Below are 22,017 nucleotides of genomic sequence, written 5' to 3'. Positions count from 1 at the left end.
TGCATTCGAATCCTTCGAAGGCAAAGTAGAGGGCAGCTACTCTAGCTCAGTTCTGGGCGTGTTTATGATTTGAAGAGCTGATCCACAAGGACTCTTATTAGCTCTTTGTGATAGTGTTCATCTTCCTTTAATCATCCTCTAGTGTATACCTGGTTGATAGCCTCTGATTTGGCCTAAAACAGTTGATTTTTGAGCAATCTGTGACCCGGAACCAAAGAGAGACGAGAGTTTTCTCTTCAGTGCAGCTGCAGTGAAGGCTACCTGCGCTGCAACGCAGGTCCCGAAGGGGCTACCTGCACTGAATGTCAAACTGACAGTGTCCTACCTGCGTTGAACCAGTTTTGCATTGTGCAACTGGGGTTCCCTGCCTTCTGTTGCCCAGTTTTCAGTATTGTTTTTGCAGCCTGTTGTCAACCTGTATACCCATCTGAAACTATCTTTCTTTGCCATCATTCCGCCTCAGTTGTGGGAAGAAACTGTGATTGTTCTTATTGTATTTCTTACTTTCATTCACAGTTTCCCGTAGCGAAAGTGAACTAGTCTTGCTGTGGCCTCTTGGATCTAGACCTGTGATAAAGTGTCGTTGTGATTCTAAGAGCTAGTTTATTGCTGTTCATAGCTGCTTGAGCATTTTCTTTCGTTATATGGTTCGGATTTCAGTATTTCTTGTGTTGAAATGAGTGAATCTTAAGGTGTTCTTTTGATTATTGGACAAAAGCTTGTTTGCTTTCGCTGGAAATTGAATTCGAAATCATACAACAGCTTTCTTTTTGTAATACATCAACATTAAGGAAGAAGAAAAGAAATACTTGCATTGTGCATGTGCATTTTGACAGTTTGCATGTCGATTTAGGAAAGTGCATCAGTGTGTGCTCTATGATCTGTTTGAAAAGATGATGTCTTTCTTTTCCCTCAGTAGTTAAGATTTTCATAAGTTGAAAGAATTTAAAAAGCTTGCTTATCATTCTTAGACTGCATTTAGGAGTTGTATCATACGTCACGTGGTGATCCATAAAGGCAAACTGCTAAGCAAGATCAACCTAAAACGAACTGAATTTACATAACAACGCTTTGAAACATAACGAAACACAGTAGAGGTCTAGGTAGAGACGTGTTCCGGCGTCGTTAAACATAGTGACTGTCGATCTCTACGAAGGTGGGTGATTCCTCCTGAGGGACGATAGCACTAATATGGACTTGTGCTCCCGCGTACCGTCGCGTATATTGGGAGACCCCTATAGGAACAATGCCTTTATCCATAGGAAGCCGTGTCGGCCGCCCTACTGATCGCGATGCAGTGAACACAGCATTCACGAAGATCGACCACTCGTACCGTAAAACGTATTCTGTGGTTTCGCGAAAGGTTTGGCACACCCTCTGCCTAGAACTCCAGAGTAGTTTCTTTTGGCCTTTTTCAAACTCTATAACTAAAAAAGTCCATCCGAGCATTTGTCACTTCGGGCTCGTTAATACATCGAAGGAGACTAGAGTCATCTTTAGCTTTTTCTCAACTCTTAAAAAGTGAAAAAGCAAGTTGTGTCTAAAGCGTCGTCATATAAAATTTATTTTAAACGGAACATAATCACCCCTTATTCCTGCGTTGATCTTGAGGTTGAGAACATGGAACACACCAACCAAGGGATTCCACATGATGGGAACCCTAGCCCTTTCTCCTCTTGGGGAGAAGTTGGTGCGCCCTACATGGCCACGTTGTCGCTTCCAGGGCTGACAATTGGCCTGCCAGTTTGGCTATTCTCAACCACTGTAGTTCAAAACACCATGGTTCCTGAACAATCGAATCAACAGTTAGACCAGTCTAGAGCTGCTCTCCAACCTTCCACTTCTTTTAAGTCTTCCTCCGATCCTTCCCCTTCGAAAGGTAGAGCCGCCGAGAGCAGAGCTCCCGCGGAGAAGAAGGAGACCGATCTTCCCTCTTCGAAAGGTAGAGCCGCCAAAAGTAGAGCTCCCGCAGAGAAGAAGGAGACCGATCTTCCCTCTTCGAAAGGTAGAGCCGCCGAAAGCAGAGCTCCCGTGGAGAAGAAGAAGAAGGAAAAGAAGCAGAAGGAGCCAAAGGCGGCTGGGGGCAAGCAAAAGACATCTAACCAAAATCCACACACAGCACAGACCGGGCCTAGGTCGCCATGTGTCATATGTGAAGGAGACCACTTCCACCGTGATTGTCCCAGTATTCCCCGAATACTAAGGGACTGGTCCCCTCGTTTGCACAGCTCGGAAGCATCAACCTCTGACAGCCAGGTTGAATGCTTACCATCGACCAGCGAAAGTGAAGGTTCTAGACAACGAAGGGGAATGAGATTCCCCTGCGAACTGTGTGAAGGCAATCACACCCTCCGCCGTTGTCCCTTTTTAGACGAAGCAAAGAGAGTTTTGGAAGATCAACCGGTTGCACCGTTGCTACTTCCTCCTGGATACCAAAAACTCGTGCCAAGTCCTTCGTTGGTTGAAAATACAGCTGCCCCGCTCGTGAGGCCAGCTGAAATGTCAGTCACTGAAAATGAACCTACTGAATCCGGACCGGACGAAAGTCCAAAGGTCGAAACGGCAGTTGACCCGGTTCTCCCTTCAGAAGTTTCGTCTTCAAATGACACCGTCACTGAAGATTCATCTTCGGCTGACACCCTCACCGAAGAGAGCAAGGATGACACCATCCAGATTCTTTTCATCAACACCGATTCTGATGAACATCAGGGCAATGCGCCCACTCCTTTATCGCAGGAAGGAGCATCGTCAGGATCATATCCGGCCGTATATTCGGTCCCACCACCAAGCAACCTGGTTGTGTCCTTTGATTGGAACCAACTAGGCAGACCCCGGTTACCAGCCAGTATACCATTCAGAATTATAGTCCAAATATACAAAATGGTGATGGCTGGAACTATCATTGATGAAGGGGCATCTGTGAGTATCCTATCCTCTACTGCTTGGAAAGCACTGGGTTTCCCAGCGCTTTTGCCTGAGATAAGGAATCTCTCAGGTTTCGATAAGGGAACCAGTCGACCATTAGGGATTCTACCTAATGTGCCTATTACCTTGAAAGGGAAGGCTGTCAAGATGAACTTGATGGTCGTCCAAGGACCCTTGGATTATAACCTACTCCTTGGACGAGACTACATATATTGCATGGAAGCAATAGTCTCCTCACTCTTTCGAATAATGTGTTTTCCACACGAAGGAAGAATGGTCAAGCTCGTAGACCAACTTTCATTTCCGGGATCACGCATCGCAAATAGTCACATACCTATCCTGAATGGTCTATTCAATCAAGAAAGGTCTCCACCTCTGGTTCTTCTTCCTGATGAGCACGAGTGATTCGGGAAAGTAAGGCTGGAACCCAGGGGGCATGCATCCTGGTCTGCTTCAGGCAGAGAAAACCTTGGGAATAAAGTAGAATTTCCGCGGGAGAATATGACTAGTCCGTACCCCGTCCCCTCCTTCATCTTTGTGAATCTTCCTCTGATCCTTCCTCTTCGAAAGGTAGAAGCCGCTAAAAGCAGAGCTCCCGTGAAGAAAAAGAAGAAAGAAAGAGCCGGCAAGAAAGTCCGACTCTCATGAAGAAGTAAGGGGCAGTTAGGAAGTGGGGTTGTTCTGGAAAAAGATTCTTTTGTTAAAGTTAAGTGCTTGGTGGAGCGTCGTCATTCACCGTTGTCTAGGTCGATGGGAATCGCCGAAGAAAGATTTATGTTTGGAAGGACTAACAGAAAAATCTTTGGGTAACCTGAAAGAGGTAGGCCTCACCCGTTAAAAACAGGGTTTTTGACGGATAAGTAGGGGCGGCCTTGAAATTAGACTTTATACCTGGGGGCATGCAAACCTCTTGGAATGCAAGCACGGGCGGCTTTTTAGTTTTTAGGTCCGTAGGTCTAACCCCTCTAACTCGTAGGATTGGTCGATACCCAGCTTGCATAAAGGGAGGATATGGAGCAAAGCGTAGTGAGATGAAGCTCCTTAAAAAATAGCGAGCTCTAGGAGACCTTCCTACTTTATGACTGGAAAAAACGAGCAGTTTTGGCAAAGTTCATGCTCGTTAAAAAATAAACGCAAAACCGAGCAGTTTTAACGCGGAATTCATGCTCGTTAAAAAATAAACATAAGCATGTGAGCAAGCTTCCTCCAGAGTTCAAGCTCATCCAGAAAAAATGAACCGGTAAATAACCATTTGAGACCGTAAATTCATCAGCCATAAAAAGCCTTGGTCGTGTTTGCACCGTCACCTCCACTTTTCATTTGGCCGATCATTCACATCCACTTGATTGTTTACCTATTTTGAGGAACAGCTGCGAAGAGTGATTTCACCTAGCCATCCTTGTGACACTGCCGTGATTGGAAAATTCCAACCTGTACCTGGAATCTGCTGCTATCCCTGTTTATCACTCGTTCCTCAAAATACGAGTCTTCTTTGAGCTCTTTTCACTGACTCGTAAAAAATGAAAAGTTTGCCGAGTTTTGGCCTTCCAGCTCGTTAAAGGGACCGGAAGAGCTATCCCTCCTCTAGATTTTAATCTTTTTGGACCTGAGGGATTATTGCACAAAAAGATCGAGTGCTTGTCTAGTTCAGCTCGATAAAGCTATCGAACATTCATCTCTTTTGTATTGTTTTATACTTTTTCGGACTTAAGGGATTAGATGACGAAAAAGGACCTTTGGAGTTAACTTTATGTACCCTTTTTAGACTCTCTAAAAATGAAAAGGACCGAGTTGTCTTTGTCGCTAGGCTCGTTAAAAATACTGAATAACGACAAACTTGTCTTTAGACGAGAACGAGTTTCCCTATCGCTAGGCTTGTTAAAATATAGCGATGGGCTTGCTCGAAGGGCAGGTTATAGAACAAGCATATGTTATCCTCCTCAAGCTTGACAAAAATAAAGAGGTACTGGTCAGAAATGACTGGGGAAAAATTGGGAGAACCTCAAAGCTTAATGGTAGCAAGTCGCTCTTGAACATGACACTTTTGCCTCCGTAAAAACATCGGGTTGGGTTGTTTTCATTCACCGGTCCCTTCACCATGGTCCTGCCATACCATCCACATTTGGGGTAATGCTACCGATCCATCACATCAGTGTCGTTATATGTTCAAGAGATGTCATTCAGAGAGTGTCAACCAGGTCCCATCCACTGCCATACATCATCTTTCATCCTTTCATGACCGCCACCCTGAATCATATTTCACAGATCGTTTTCACCATCATCACAATTACTAGCTCCGTTCCGTGTCACTGATGTGGGATTCATTAAGGCCCTCCTTTGACAGATCGCTTCTTGTCGACATCAGCTCATTATCCAAGAAGTTGATCTAGGAACACCCCCTCAGTACTTTGAAGCTTGCATGCCTCAATGGCAAGTTTCTCACTTCCGGCGACAGGTATACATTAATGACCTTCGACCGGGAGACTTTGCGTTGTGTTCGACGCCAAATCCTATATTCATGCCACGTGAATTGTGCTGCAGTACCTTGAGGGTCATCATCATTATCGGTGATTCCTCTCGCGCTTGTTAACAGTTTACATCATTGACTGGTAATCAAGCGATGCCTTTCCATGTTCGACTCCAAGAAATTCTCACATGGATCGACCTGTACTTAGAGTGAAGATCGGATGAGTTTGAAGACCCTGGATCTAGTTTCATCCATCCGGGCTGCGACATATATTCAGGAGATAAAGACATAGACATGTGCAACAGATGATCATCCTACTAAAAGGATGATAATTTAAGCAGAGAATTATCAGTCTACTATCAGACGATCGTCTGTTTATGTACAAAAAATGTATTTATAAAGCTGAGCATGGGAAATGCCCGCATCAGCTAGATCATGAAAGCAGTATGAAAAATAATGTATTGTATTGTATTTTGTTACAGGTCACCTTCCGACGATTGAATGAACTTCGGATCCTCCTAATAAAGCATTTCACCCGATAAACGACCTCATACTTTAGGGGGCAACTGTTATAGAAATTTTTGTGCCTTACAGCATAGAGCATGAAATGTCAATAATCTGAGGGATCCAAAGTCCCTAAACATGTTGTTCCTACCCCTAGAGGAACAAGGTCAGCAAACCACAGCACTTCAGATCAGTTCTCCACTGAAAAACACTCAAAAACAGGTCAATTTTGGATCATAGCAACTGCTCCACTGAGCATCTGCACTGAATGTCAACTGCTCCATGGTGTACCTGCGCTGAATGTCAACTTCATCAAAGGCTACCTGCGCTGAGCGAGTTTGGACATGTGGAGGAATCTTTCCTCAATGTGTCAGTGCCCAGGAAGCTTCCAAAATGACACTTGGATCAAAAGATTCGCCTAAGTGAAGAGTAAGAGGTTCTAAAACTCCGAGTGGAAGGTAGGATCTCCAAGTGGACTCAAGAGCTGAAGAACAACTGGGGTTGAAGAGGACAACAGTCACACATCAAGCTGACTTATCTTCACTCCAAAACTCTATATAAGGATCTCATCCCATGGGATCTAGAGGCCGGAATTTTGTGCAAAGAATTGCTGTTGGTTTACAGTCGAGAGTATTGGGTGATTGCTTGAGGGAGGTGAAGAGGAGATTTCTTTCCGTTGGGAAGGTGATGCTGGATTGGGCCTCTTATGGTTGTATCACCGCCTGAACCTTACTTTCTTCCATTAATAAAGCATTTGAGGTTCTTCTATTCGCATGTGTTTCAATGATGTATTGTCTTACTTGCGTATTTGATTTATGCTAATCCTTGAATCAATTATGAATGCATGCTTCTTGTAGTTTCCTTTTTCTCGTCTTGTTTGCAGGATCTTGTGTAGCTGGGCCCGTGAGAAGACAAGGAGCTGGGAGCAAGCAGCAAAGAGAGAAGATTGGATCGACCATTTGCGCAAGACATCGGTAAGTGGATCTCTTCCTTTCCTCTTTTGCATGTCATAAAGAAGTAACCTTAGATAGCTTTGCTTTGACTGTTGCTAAGGAACTATCACCCTTAGAGTGGGATAGGGTCATTCAGTGTTGGATACTTTTCCCCACAACACTTACCAAACTTTTGTTAGATGATTCTGCTAGGCCATTGCCTTGAGGATAATATGAGGTATAATGCGCCACTTAAATGCCCATGGATACAGTCACATCCATCAATTCTTTTGCCTTGAAAGCTACTGCATTATCAGTGACTAGTATGGTTGGGCAACCAAATCTAGTGAAAATATTCTCATTCAAGAATTTTATGACAACCTGATGATTGGTGTACTTAGTGGGTATAGCATCAATCCACTTGGTGAAATAATCAGTGGCTACTAAAATCCATTTGTGTTGTCCACTAGAATGTGGGTTGATTTCACCTATAAAGTCTAAGCCCCACTGCTGGAAGGGACCATTGACATGTACTAGCTTTAGGGGTAGAGATTTTAGCTACTGTCTTCCTGCAAACCTCTGACACTTGTCACAAGTTTTTACAAAAGAAAACACATCAGAGAATAGAGTAGGCCAATAATATCCAGCATTCAAGATTTTGTGAGCTATGGTTTTCCAATAATGATGTCCCCCACAAATGCTAGAATGGAACTGGTGTAAGACCTCCACAGATTGTTCTTTTTCTAGACACCTCAAGAGGATTCCTGATGGGTCTTTCCAATAAAGTAGATTCTTATTAATGCATAATTTAGCTGATTTGAGTTTAATGGCACAAGCTTGATTTGAGCTAAGCCCTGGAGGGACTTCTAGCTTTTGCAAAAAGTGAACTATGTTGTAATACCATTCACATGTAGCTAGATTTTTAGCCAAAGACCGATTCTGCTTTTGCACTTCTGCTGTTCCCTCTGTTTGTTCATTATCTGAATTTATATCTAACAAGCTGCAATTTTCTTCAGCCATAAGCTTGGCCAAACCTTGGCCTTTGACAAGCTTAGTGGGCTTCACCTCTATGTCAAATTCTATGAATTTTGCAATCCATTTTGCCCTCTTTCCATTAATATTTGGCTGAGTTAAGATATTTTTTACTTAGGCTGAAGGAACATATGCAATTACTTTGGAATGCAGAATATAAATTCTGAATGCTTTCAAATATTTAATGAGAGCATAAGCTTGTTTTTCAATAAGGTCATACCTTAATTCAACATCCCTTAGAGTTTTGCTGAAAAAGGCCACGGGGTGCTCTATGCCTTCATCATTTTTTTGCAACAGAACTGCTGCAATTGTATCATAAGAGGCAAAAGAGAAGATGAAAAACCCCTTAGTGTAATCTGGGCTGATTAGAGTGGGAGCTTCCATGATAGCTTGCTTGATGGCTTCAAAAGAGCATCTTGAAGCAGCTTTCCATTTTATTTCTGATCCTTTCTTCAGCATGGAAGTGATATTCTTTTCTAGCTCTACAAAGTTTGGAATGAACCTCCTTACAAAGTTAATCTTACCCAGGAAGGATTGAATGTCCTTTTTTGACCTTGGGATGGACAATGTCTGAATGGCTTGAACCTTTGCTGGATCAGTCTTCACACCTTCAGCAGAAACAATATGTCCCAGAAGTTTGCCTTCTTCTAGAGCAAACTGTGACTTCTTTGGGTTCACTGAGATTCCAAACTGTCTGCACTTTAGGAAGACCTTCTTTAAATGCTGTAAATGATCTTTGTGGTTGCTGGAGAAGACTGTTATGTCATCAAGATAAATAAGGACAAACTTGTCCTTCTCTCCCACAAAGGCTATGTCCATGGCCCTCTGAAAAGTAGCCCCAACATTCATCAGTCCAAAAGGCATCTTTGAGTACATGAAAGTGCCCCAAGGAGTAGTGAAGGTGGTCTTTTCCTGATCTTCAGGGTGTACAACTATCTGATTGTAACCTAAAAATCCATCTAAGAAAGACATGACTCTAGCCCCTGAAACTCTTCAGGGGATGGTTATCTTTTTAAGAGCACTTGTTTAGATTTCTAAAGTCGACACAAAGCCTGATTTCTCCATTTTTCTTTCTTACCACCACAAGGTTGGCTATCCACTTTGAATACCTTAGGGGGACTATGATTTTGGCATCCAACAGCTTCTTGATTTCTTTCTCAATCAAAGGCAATAAGAGAGGGCTGATAGGTCTTAATTTTTGCTTAAAAGGTATGGTGTTCTTTTCTAGTGGGATCTTATGAATGATGTCTACATCATAGGTTTTAAGATCACTGTATTCCTAGGCAAAAAAGTCAGTGAATTGCTTCATGAGGGTGCAATACTTGGAATTATGGGTAGAGGAAAAATGCATGGACAAATTTATGTTTTTTGGATGGGCTGGGCTGCCTATATTATATTTATGGACAATAGACTCATTCTCTGTTTTGGCCACATTATAGGGCACATCATTATGATCGAAAAGCCTCTCTAGAGGAACCAATCCTTTTGGTATGTGATTGCTGGGAAGCTAGATGATGCTTCTTTGGCCGATTTCGCTTTTCAGCTTGGACTGGTCGCATTCTTCCATGGTTTCATTTTCCTGATTGATGCGCGTTTCAGAAAATTCCCCAATGACTTGTAGAAACCTATTAATTTCCTCATCATCTTCAAAAACCCTCCAATATTTTACATTGTTAAGCAGAGACGACTTGTATTTGACCTGAACTTCATATGTCAATTTAGGGGGCAAAGGAGGAATAAACATGCTAGCAGAGACAACAAGGGAGTCGGCAAGCTGGTTCTTCATTCTTGGAATATAAGAAATACTGAAATTATTGAAAGAGTCCTTGAGCCTCCATACCTCATCTCTGTATGCCTTCAGCCTTGGATGCTTAGCTTGGAAAGTTTTATTTACCTGCTGAATAATGAGGTTTGCGTCCCCAAACACTTTCAGGCCTTTGATACCCATTTCTTTAGCAGCGCTCAAGCCCAGAATCAATGCTTCGTACTCTGCGATGTTGTTTGTGACCTGAAAGGTTAATTTGAAGGATAAATGAATGTATTCCTGTGTTGGGGACACAAGGACTACACCTGCCCCTGCAACTTCTTTAGAGCAAGCCCCATCAAAAAACATATCCCAAATCTGTGGGCTTTCTTCCTCTACGATCTGGCAAACTGGTTTCTTGAGCTGCGTGGAGGCCAACTGAGATTCTTCAATATGAAGAATACAAGCTCCAAAATCAGTGTCGATAGCATATATGGGATGATTGGTGGGATTCTTTTCATCGCTGATTATATAAGCCAATTGTGCCTCTCTGTATAATCTCTTGCTCTCACCTCCGAAAACTGGAACAGTAGCATAAGACAGGTCATTTTGTAATGATCCACCCAGTCTCTTGATCCAACCTTTGGAGAGTAACATGCCAAACTTGGGGGGCACATCTGCTACCACAATATCCATCATCATGATTTTCATGGGCAGCTGAGACAAAGTGATGGCTAGGTCTTTGATTAATTCCAGACATTTCACTTTTCTAGAGTCAGAAGAGAATAGGTCATGATAAGGCTTGGTAATGTCTAGACCCAGCTCATCCATGATAGCCTTGGGCATTAGATTATGGCTAGCTTAGTGTCCAGAAGGCAGTTGTGAAGGATTTTATCATGAATAGTCAGAGAGACATAGAATGATGGGGAGTTGTCTTCACAATTTTCAATCATTGGGCTGAGAATAACAGCTAGCTTGTCATCTTGCAGATTTACATGGTTTGTGGAGGCTTGGATGGCTTTAGGCTCGAGGGCCTCAAGGATGGATCTTTTGAAGGACTCATTCTTCACTAGTTCAATCAGAGGCATAGGTATTCTTAGCTTCTGGATCTCAGATTGAAAACTGAAAGGAGAAGGAGACTTGTCGAGGCCTCTTACCTCATGAGTTGGAGCTTTGAGGATGATGGGATCAACTACCGGTTGTTTTTGCTTATTAGCTTGCTGTACTGCAGGGACATCAGCTCTTTGAACAGGAGTTTCCTTGGTATTTGACCTCAAATTATATATTTTCTGATCTATAGTTTGTAGAATAGCTTTACCATCCCATTCTTGGCTGATCTTGTCATTGCATAATGACTTTTCATAGGCAGCTGAGGTAAAAAAGGAAGCATTGCCTTTGTCTTCCAGACAATGGATTTCATCCTCTTCTTCAAACTGCTCTTCTTCCATGACTACATTTTGGAAAGGAGCCCTCACCCTTTGGTCTTCATTATCATCTTTGTTTCTTTGCAAAATCTGCAACTGCTCATTAGTTCTTCTATATGGATTTGGATTTGGATTTCTAGGAGCAAAGGTATTAGGGGCTCTCCCTTTCCCCGGGTGCTGCTCAACCTTTAATTTGGAGATTTCAGAGGCTAATGACTCTATCATCTTAGTCATTTTATCGATCTTGGGATCTGAGGATGATGAAGACTTGCCCCTCTGTCTTCTCCTATCAGTATTACCTTTGAGCTTTTTTGCAGCCATGATGTTTGATTCTACTTCCAAGGCTGCATCCTGCATATCAACCAAAGTAGCACATCACCTCTCCCTCAACAGTAGGCAGAAGTTAGAATCAAAAGCACTGACATAGGTGAATCTAGCAGAGGTAGTGGTGGGTTTTACTTTAGCTGGTATCTTGTTGTACATGCGGTTAAACCTCTTACTAAAATCAGACAGTAACTCACCATTTTCCCTCTTTAAGTGGCCAAACTCGGTGTGGTAGTGGAGTAGATCCTTCTTATCCCCCCAATGCTTTAGGAATGCATCATCTAAAGCCTCAATATCTGCTATAAAGCTTGGGGTCAGTTCTCTGAACCATTTTCTAGCCTCTCATCTAGGCTTTGGACAAAGACTCTCATCTAGACGTCATCTTCAGTAATGTCCAGGTTATCAGCATAGCTATAGAATGACTCAAGATGTTCTTTAGTAGTAACACCTTTAGTCCCAGTGAACTTAGGCATATACTTATGATATTCTCCAGTAGGCATGGCATTCAAAGGAGTGGGCAGTACAAGAGGCCCATACCTAGCAGCTATGATTTTGTCCATTTTAGTAGGTGCTTGTGGACCTGCCATAGCTGTGGTGGCTATATGGGTACTGGAAGTCTGAATGACAGAGGGCTGAGGAGTGATTGATAGGCCCAAAGGAGTATGATGGATAGGAGGTGAGGTTTTCTTCGAGCTTACAACAAAAGGAGAACCTAAAGAATAAGGAGCTTTATGAATCTCTAAGATATTTTCTTTGTTGCTAGTATTAGAAGCTATACTTTCAACATGTATTTGTTCTATTACAAGATTTTCTTGAAGAGATATAGAAGATTGTTTAGGTTTACCTGAATCTAATGATCCTTTCTGTAATGCCTTTCTTTCTTTGATGATTTTTTCAGGGTCAGGTATTGGATCAGCTTGTGACTTCTAAGGATTTCTCCTAGTATGCCTCACAAACTGAGCCAGAACTATGAAGTGGAGTCACCAAAAAGGTTCGGCCTCCAGTAGAGTCGCTAGATAGATGATTACAACCAAAAAAAGTGTCCAGATTTTGTCTATCATCAAAGCTGGATCTGTGTCATCTCCCAGGGAAGCTGAGCTTCAATTTCCTCTCCCTAGCAGTGGTGCCAATTATGTTAGCACTCCAGGAAACTCTCCTAGGTTGTAGCTTAGAGATGCTTGGTAACATATAATCTTCAATATTGTTCTCAGAACTATTGGAATGGATGATGGTTTGGATCAAGTTAGATGACTATTTCAACTCTATTCCCACTCAAGGCATGCATGAACACCCTCAACAACACAAGGCTTTAAACCACTAATGCTCAATAGTTTATAGATTTAATGGATAGATGGAGAATACTAACTGTATCAGTAGATTGCATATATAAACATAAATGAATGACTAGCTACAGGCAGCAAAAGAGAATACTGACTGTACTGGCAGATGCATATATGACCACATATGAATGGTTAGCTACAGGAAGCAAAGAAGCTTGCAATTCTAAGTTATTAAAGCAGAGATAAGATGACAATTATCTGGCCTTAGACACAAGGAAACATGAACAAAACTGTTCAAGTGCAAGCATAGAACAACAAAGAGAATGGATGTTGAACATATAATGGTAAAAGAAGCTTATATTTCTAGAATGAAGATGAGAAACTTGAAGGAACAGAGGAGGAACAATCTCCAGAAGTTGAACCCGTATTACATCTTACTAACAACTATTTATAGCCTATTTACAATGATCCTGAGCCTTTTGAGGCTTCAGGGGTCTTAATCTATCCTTCTGTCTCTTCAACTGATTGATTCCCTCAATAGGCAACATGGTTCAGAGGTTTCTTCTTCTGACAGAAGACTAACCATATTCAGATATTTTGAGCAGCTTGCTGTGATGCCTGGGAGCTCTCTCGTGCCAGAGATGCCCCATAATGTTTGTTAGGATGGTTGTTGCGCTGTCTGTGTTATTGGTGCTCCCTGATCTTGTTTGATTTGGCTGTGTGGTGCGCTGTGGCTCCATGACCGCTTTGTCGTGGATTCTGCCCTTGCTCTGTGGTGAAATGGCTCTTCGGGCCTAAGAAATCTCTTTAAAATGTGGATAGTGACTGCTTTCTGTTATGAACAGAAAGCACAACAATTCTGAGAATTCCCGCCCCTTACTGTTCATTCCGAACTTCAAAAAGTCCTAAAATATGATTTGATTATCCATTGGATCCGGCCTTGTCGTCATCACAAGTCGCATTTGGCCTGGCCTGTGTATTTTGTAAATACATAAAACTGTGAAAAACATTAAAAAATGGCTTTCCCCGGACTTGAAATATTCTAATATATCATTTTAGAACCCATCGGGTCCGGGGTTTTATCGCTATCGGTGGTGCCAGGCTCCCGTTGTAATTTTCGTTATATAACGAAAATATACCAAATACATTGAAAACTGCTTGGGCGCGGACTTGAAATTTTATAAGAAATCATTTTTAGCACCATCAGGTCCAGGTATCGGGTCGCTTGTCTGTATGTGCATAGGCCCCACACCTTGGTATAACTCAGATGTGATACAATGATGCGATGTGATCGCAATCACTGATCGCTCATTCCCCTAGCCTTATATATATCTATATATATATATATATATATATATATATATATATATATATATATATATATATATATATATATATATATATATATATATATATATATATATATATATATATATATATATATATATATATATATATATATAGTTCCCCACTGATGCAATCCGTCGATCCGATCATCGGCGATCGCTGATTGACGGTGTCATGTGCCCGCTTTAAGCCTGTCACCTCTGCCCGACCGATATGTGATTTTCCGCCTAGATCTTGGCCGTTGATCGGCCAGATCTAATGGTGGCTGTGCAATGCCCAGTTTAAGCCTGCGGTAATGCTTTTTTCATGTTTTTAGAGTGTTTTGAGCCTCCCGATAGTGCATTTCTGCCCTTCCAAGGGCTTTCCTCTTGTGCCGATTTTGATCATTAGATGATCTTTGAGCCAAAATTGAAAATGTCAAGTGCATTAATGGATCCATTGGCATGCTTCTAAGCAAATTTGGAGATTTTTAGGACATATATGGATCCAATTTTGGGCCTTTTGCTAGCAAACCTAATAGTACCCATTACAAGGAGAGAGGCAGGACTTTCTTGATGGACATTGCTGACCAACTAGACAGGGTAGCATGAGTTGAGCATGGACCAGCATCAGCATAGTAGACTTGTTCCTTACACAGGAGTCCATAACTTAGATTGGTGGGAGATCATGAGTTGGTATCCTATTGATGGAGTATCATTCTTAGTCAGGAGCAGTATACTGCAGGAGCCCTTAGAGGTGAGGGATGATACACGTTTCAGTTGGCAACAAGATTTAGGTTGGCCACTCATTAGTATCTCAGCACAACATCAACATGATGAGATTGACCTTGGTTTATATTGAGAGTTGGATTAGAGATAAGTGATGAGTTGGTACATAGTTGGTGAGTCAATGTTTATAGCTGTAGCGATAGCTCAACAGGAGCCACGGAGCATTGATGCTTCCTCTCGGTGGTATGGGATCCAGGTGGATCTACTAGTTGCAGGATGAGTTAGAGATGGACATGGGATCCAGGTATTGGAGGATCCAGTCATGTTTTGATAGATTGGAGATGTGACGTGGACCAGTGGTTCATATGGGATCTGAGCATTGGGTATCAATGGCATTAGGCCACCAGATTGGTCCACAGATTTGGATTTCTTGAGGGAAAGCAATCTTGGGGTGGGAGGACTGTAATGTCCCCATTTTTATTCTTCATCATAGTACATCCAACGCGAATTTCTAGGGCAGGGGATGGCCCGGTCAGTGGAGCAGGTTTATGTCATCAGGGGTTCCGATGGGGTTTTAAGGAGTTTTTATGGGGTCCAGTGGCATTCGATAGACATATTCATCATTATAAGCAGTTCCTCACATCTTGTTTTTGGTTCTGTGACTTTCTGATAATTCCCGTAAAACGAGGTTATTATCAACATAAATTAATTAATTATGTTCGAGGTGGCATTCCGGGGAGATTAATTGATGGAACACCTCAGTGTAATAGCGCGTTGGAACCGAAATGAGGAGATCTACATGATGGGATGCTGAGAAGTGACTTCCAGTGGATGAAGAGAGTATAGTGGATGATTTACCATTTTCCTTAGTTAAAAATGACTTTAATTAGTTATTTAATTAAGGAAATATAATTAGTTAGAGGAAATGGGCCAAAAGTGACTTTAGTAAAATAAGATAAAATAAAAACGGGTCACTTAAGATAAAGCCAATGGAGGAGCTTCTAGAGTAATAATAAAATAATAAAATAATATGCTTCTAGAGGCTTGGAGATCTATCCATCAAATCTATAAAAGGAGGAGGAGAAGATCATTTGGGACATCTGAGATTTGAGTATTGTTTTGTGGAGAGGTTTGAGAATGTGGTTCTATACTTTAGTAGTAGCCCTAGGATGGAAACCCTCGGGTGATTCAGTGAGAGTGGGCGAGCACCCATCTCTTCCCTTGGTGGATCCATTTAGGGTTCACACGTTGTAGTGATTTGATTTTCAGTTTGTTTTGGGAGGCCCATTGTGGCATTATTGTAGATTTGTTGAGGCCATCTATCTCAGCTATATCGGTTGTATTTGCATGTAAACCCAAATTCTTCTAATATAATAAAGTTGAGAATTCCCTATTCATTGTGTTCTGAGATTGTAGTGCTTTATTTGCTTATGTTTACATGGAAATCTTCTGTTAAATGTATGATAAATTTTATGTGAATATATTGTTCCAAAATTTTATCATTTGGGACGTTACAGACAAGCTGTCAGCTGGGTCTACACAATTCTCGAGTCGAAGCTCACTATTGGGCTGATTTGCACAATTCTTGAGAGCAAGGCTCACTGTTGGGGCTGCTCTATGCAATTCCTAAGAGCAGGGTTGCCTACCCTTTAGGATTGTGTAGTTTTCCAAGGCGGTGCAAGAACTGGATGCAACCAATTCATGGGGGTAACTTGTGGTAGACAACAAATCAAGTAAGCGAACACAAGTTGTAAAGTGAAAGATAAATTCAAATGAAAGCACAAGTACCTGACCAGTGCAAGACAAGTTGCTAATATTTGAGGAGGCAGGCTCCAAAATGAAGTGAAGGAAAATTTTTGGAGGGTGGTTGTAGCCGCTACAACATTGGCGACACATTGGTAGAACTTTAGCTCTCTGTATTGACCTTGTCTCATGTAAAGCGAGTCTAACTCCTTCAGAAGTATTGTTCGATTTTTTATCATCATGGCTTCCTTACTAGATTGAGTTAAAGATATAGTCATTGCCATTCTCTTGATCAGTCAACACGCATACGAAACCAAGTCAATTGAGTTGTTTTGATTAGGGATGAGGGGTATATTGATGCACAAGTAATGTAGACTATCAAAGTTTTAGTTTTATCTTTGGTATTGCTCCACTGCCAGTAGGCCTGGATAGTAACCCTATAGATTCACTTAAGGAACACAAGCATCACTCAGCTGCCAGTGAGATGGGACAGTACCTCAGAGGAGTTACTTGTTTTACCTCTCTGTGCAGGAATCCTTTCTCTTCTTTCGCCTTATTTTCTTTTTCATTTTTCATTTTTTTCATTTTTTAGAGAACTGTGCATAGGTACTTATTTATTTCATGAGGCAAAAGAGGGCTCCCGACTTATTGAGAGTGGAAGAGGTTGTCCCTTCAGAGAAGTATGTTATAAATACCTCTGACATACTTGTTAAGGTTTCACCCCTCACCTTAATCTACTTGACTGAGTTAACAAGGGTTAGCCAAATATAGAAAAACCGATTAGAGTAGGTGGTACTAGTTAAAGTGCAAGCATTGTGTTTTCACCAAAACTCACTTTGAATTGAACATATTTTCCATCAGGGTATCATCGACTGAAGAATGCAAGCTCTTCATAAAGAGAGGGGATAACAAATAACCAAATTTTGATAGTTGTACAAGTTCTCTTGTACTTCACCCTTCTTGTCTCGAGATCCAAACATGGTTTCATGTGCAACTAATCCTATGGGTGCATAACAAGCAAACAAAAAAGCAAGAAAAAGATAGAAGTAAAGAAAGCAAACAAGTATGCAAAGCAAAACATGAAATAAAAAGAAAGCAAGAAAACAAACAAGTATGCAAAGCAAATCATGAAAGAAAAAGAAAAAAAGAAAGAAAACACTACTCCTACTCCTAAGCTAAACAATGCATGGGCCTTCTCAGGTAAAGTGATATTTCCAATGCAACCATTGGCACATTGGTTGGCCCATGTCGGTGAAGGCATGGTTGGAAAGAAAGATATTCAAGTGGACTAGCAAGTAAGAAAGACAAAGCAATGAAGACCAACACGCTCGAAGTTTAAATGCATCCACAGAAAAGAAAAGAGTAAAAAAAAAATACAAAAACTCTATGGATGTACCATGGGGAAGCATCACATTGTGCGTAGATGAAGAACATGCACACTCTTTTGATCTTGACAAACGAGAAAACATGCAGAAAGAAGAAAACTTTCGCTTAGCAACATGACTTGCTACATATGACTCCTCCAATGCATGAGCGATAGGATCGTGTGATTTTGGTGGAGGATGTGAGATCTATGGATCAGATTGATTTTCAATGAAGATGGGAGAGTGATGAGGAGCCTGGGGTGTTTCAACAGATTTTTGATCAGGAGTGGAACTGTCCTCAAGACTGTGAGAACCTGACATAATCATCATCTTGGGTTGAAGCGCCTCAACAACTTGAGGGGTTTCCACTTCATCAACGGGTAGATAATTAAAGACTAGTGGCTTTGAAAGATCAATAACAAGAGAATCAACATTTTGATCAAATGAGTGAGTGAAGAGATCATGACAGCCATGATAAAAAAAGTTCGAGATGTGTATTGGCATCCTCATGATCTGTTGAATCGTATAGAGGGGTTGTTGAGAAACATAAATTTTCACCCTCTGAATTTTTGGAAATGAAAGGTGACATATTGAGTGGGTTCAGAAGGAAAGATTTTTTCCAACCGCAATCAAATGACAGACTAACATCCTGTGCGTCCTGTGAATGATCGGAAATAGAAACATCCGGGAATGAATTTTCACAAGACAAATTAGAAATGGCAGGATCAAAAAAGATGTCAGGATAGAGTAGACAAGGTGTGGACAGAAGGAGGTCATCCTTCACGCAAGTTCTTCTTCAGATTCCCACACATACTCATAAAAAATGACAATGCAGGTTAGGTGCTCAAGACCAACTCCGTTAACAACTTGATCCTTGTGAACATCACATGTGGAGTTTGGAACAGATGAACACAAGAAACTAAAATCTAGAGGATCAACATAACAAGAGGATGGAGGTTGAGAAAACAAGTTCACGTGACAACCAACAGGCTTGCAATCCACATCTGTGCAAAAATCTAGAGCAAGTGGGGTGGGAGGAGGTGACGGTTCAACATATGGGTTCTCAACTTCTCCCACCTCGTCTGATGGAGCTAGAGTTGTTTGATGAGGAGTAGACGATGAGTCACCTGTGACAACGACCTTGTCCATCTTAGATTTAGCAGCTCTAACACTTAGGTATGTTGGGAAAGGTTTGAAGGTTTCTAACTTGTGAGGATTTTCAGATATGTGAAGAAGATACTGAAAACATTCCTTGAGAAATTTCCAATCAATTTCATATTCAGGGATATGAAAAGAAAGATTCAAGAAGTGCACCCAAAATTGTGCAAGATATTCATTAGGTGCTTTCCTTTATTTCAGAATTTTTTTGTTGAATTCTTTACGGTCATAATGATAGAAAGCATGGATTAACTCATCGATCATGTGAACATAAGAGTGAATGGATGCTATGGTCAATGTGCGACACCATTGGTCAGCATGCTCATCGAGCATGTAAGTGAACAACCCACAGACAATGTCATCTGAGGGGACTTCATTACTATGACAGAAGCTTGCAAAGGCAACTTCATGCCTTAGTAGGGCTACTCCACCTTCCCTGTCATACTTAATTTGTGACAAGTCAACGATGACATCCTCTGACACGTTGAAATCATGTGCATGAGAAAAACATGTCAGAATTGAGATTGTAATGTAAGTCATGAATGATGTGCAGAGATTCAAAACAGACTTTGAGGACTCAACTTGTCATCTAGCCCTCCTTATAGTGTCATAAATGTTGACAATGCTGGACCCGCAAACATGTTAGGGGATCTCCCCGATAAGAAGTCCCAACTAGATCTCATACTGTTTAGAGTAGGAGTCCCAGCAGTGGGTAGTACAGTAGTGCGTAGAGGTAAGTATGATAACTTTGTCGGAAGCAAGTGTGTGACCTTGCAGTGAGTCAAGTTAGATGCATGGGGGTTCTAACACATAGAGGGGAAAAAGAAGTGTGTCCCTTAGAAGCCTGTAATAGTACACATCATGAAAGGAACACATAAGCTGAATGACATCACAGGTTGGAAGCGGAATAGTCCACAATCCAAAGTGATGGGTTAATACAACAATATGTCTTCAACAAGATTCGTACAGTCGTATAAAAAATAGTTCATACACAAATGCGTAAGTGAAATAAAATACATTGCTAAATTAACCAAAATAGTCGAACTACAATAACAACATATGCTTGAAAACGTGTTAGCTCAGTTATATTATTAAGTGAAAGTTCCATCCGTACATACACCATTGACAACCATTAGCCCCAATAGTGGAACATTATAGTGAACACCTCCTGCTCCTCCAAAGAGATGTACTCGCTCTACGTTGTGTAGAAGCCAAGGCTCACCACAATACTCTCCAAGCCTTCTCTAAGAAATGCCTATACAAAAGCCTGTACTATGAGTGATGAGGATCTATATATAACAAAGGGTGGGGTGACCCTTGATATTCCCCTTTGACTCTTGGACTACCCTCATGATTCTTCACATTACATAGTGACTGTTCACATTCCACTATTGACACTTGGAATTTCACTTACAACATATTTACAATAATATAATTCCACATATACCCATGTGGGACAAAATAGGGTTCAGTTAGTGTTATCACCCCAAGAAACTCTCCTCGGTTGTAATTCGGAGATGCTTGGGAACATTACAAACTCAACTTAATGTTGGAAATGGATGAATGGAAGGAATGATGCTTGTTCAAGCCAGATAACCACTTCTACTTTGCTTGACTCTAGACATGCGTGAACACCCCCAAACTACAAGGCTTTAGACCACCAATTACTCACAGTTTAAGGATTGGGTGAATATGGAGAATACTGACCACACCAGCAGATGCACAAGAACCTGTGCTGGCTGGCTGCAACCAGTAAAGAGGTCTGCAAATCTAATTCCCTAGTGCACAGACAGGATGATATCTCTTTGTCACTAGGTGAAAAGAAACCTGATTAACACATTCACTGATACATGCAAGATTCAAACACAGAGGTAGGATGACAGCTCCTCTAATGCTATACATCAAGAGTTCAGGAAGACTGCATATCAGGCACAGCCTGGAACAGAATAGAAATGGAAAGTGAGCAATTAATAGCAAAAGAAGCTTGTATTAGCTGAAAATGAAGACGAGACGCTGCAAGTATCAAAGCAGTTACAATCTCCAGAAGTTGAACCTTACATCAAAACAAAAACCATCAACCCTGATTACATCTTGTTTGGGCATATATAGAGTTTGAATACAAAGGCACTCGGCCATTCTAGGTATGGAGGGGTCATAATTGACCACAAACTGCTTTAACTGCTTGATGGAGTTTCTGGTGCATTAACTTACTGTAGTGGATACATTTTGATCTTCTCGAGTGCTCTGCTGTCCTTTTAGGAGGCTGTAGTGTCCTTATTCACTAAGTCCCATAACTATTAAATGTAGCCACTTACTCATGCTCGATTCTTTTTCTTCTCTACCTTAATGTCTGTTGAAAGCGGTGGTTGAGGAACAAATGCAAACAATATCGAAAACTGGTTATCTTAGTCCTTCGAGTGCATGGAGCAGTTAAGAGACATGGGCTTCGTAGCAGGTGGAAAGACTAGATGAAGGAACGAGATCAACCATCGGATCACATGGATAGACAACGGGGATCGGTCGGTGGAGGCTATCGGGAGATACAGAGGCGAAGAAACGCGGGCCGTTGGATCTCGGGTGATAGATCCAACGGTCACCGGGAGGAGAAAACATGTGGGTGTTAACGGGCAGGGACGAACGGTTTCGGCGGTAGGAAGTATTGATCACACCGCCGTGGACCGTTGGGCAGTAAAGGTATAGGGGTGCGCGATTCCAGTCATCGTGCGACGCGTGGCGGATGGGGGGGGAACAAAACAACTTTTCATCGTGCGTTAACATGCCTTCATGTTATGGTTGCGGGGGAAGCGGATGCTGTCCGATCGCGGCGGATGCAATTGAATGGTGGGTACTTAATTGCGTGGGTTATTTCATTCGATGTGCTGGGAGGGCCGTTGGGTCAGGGTGACGGGGATCAACAACCAAGATTGCAGTGGAAGGGTCTGTGGGGGCGCGCAGTTGTATGGGCGCGGGTTATATGGGGTTTTGGGGTTTTAACGCCCAGGGCTTAAAGAAAAGAGTTTTATGTGATTTTTAAACAAAGCATGAGTAAAGGAGATGAGAGGGGAA

This window comes from Pinus tabuliformis, chromosome 5_2, assembly GCF_031772625.1.
Source record: "Pinus tabuliformis cultivar Carrire ecotype Pingquan chromosome 5_2, CPIR1, whole genome shotgun sequence".
Taxonomy (NCBI): Eukaryota; Viridiplantae; Streptophyta; class Pinopsida; order Pinales; family Pinaceae; genus Pinus; species Pinus tabuliformis.
This window is presented reverse-complemented; position numbering follows the sequence as displayed.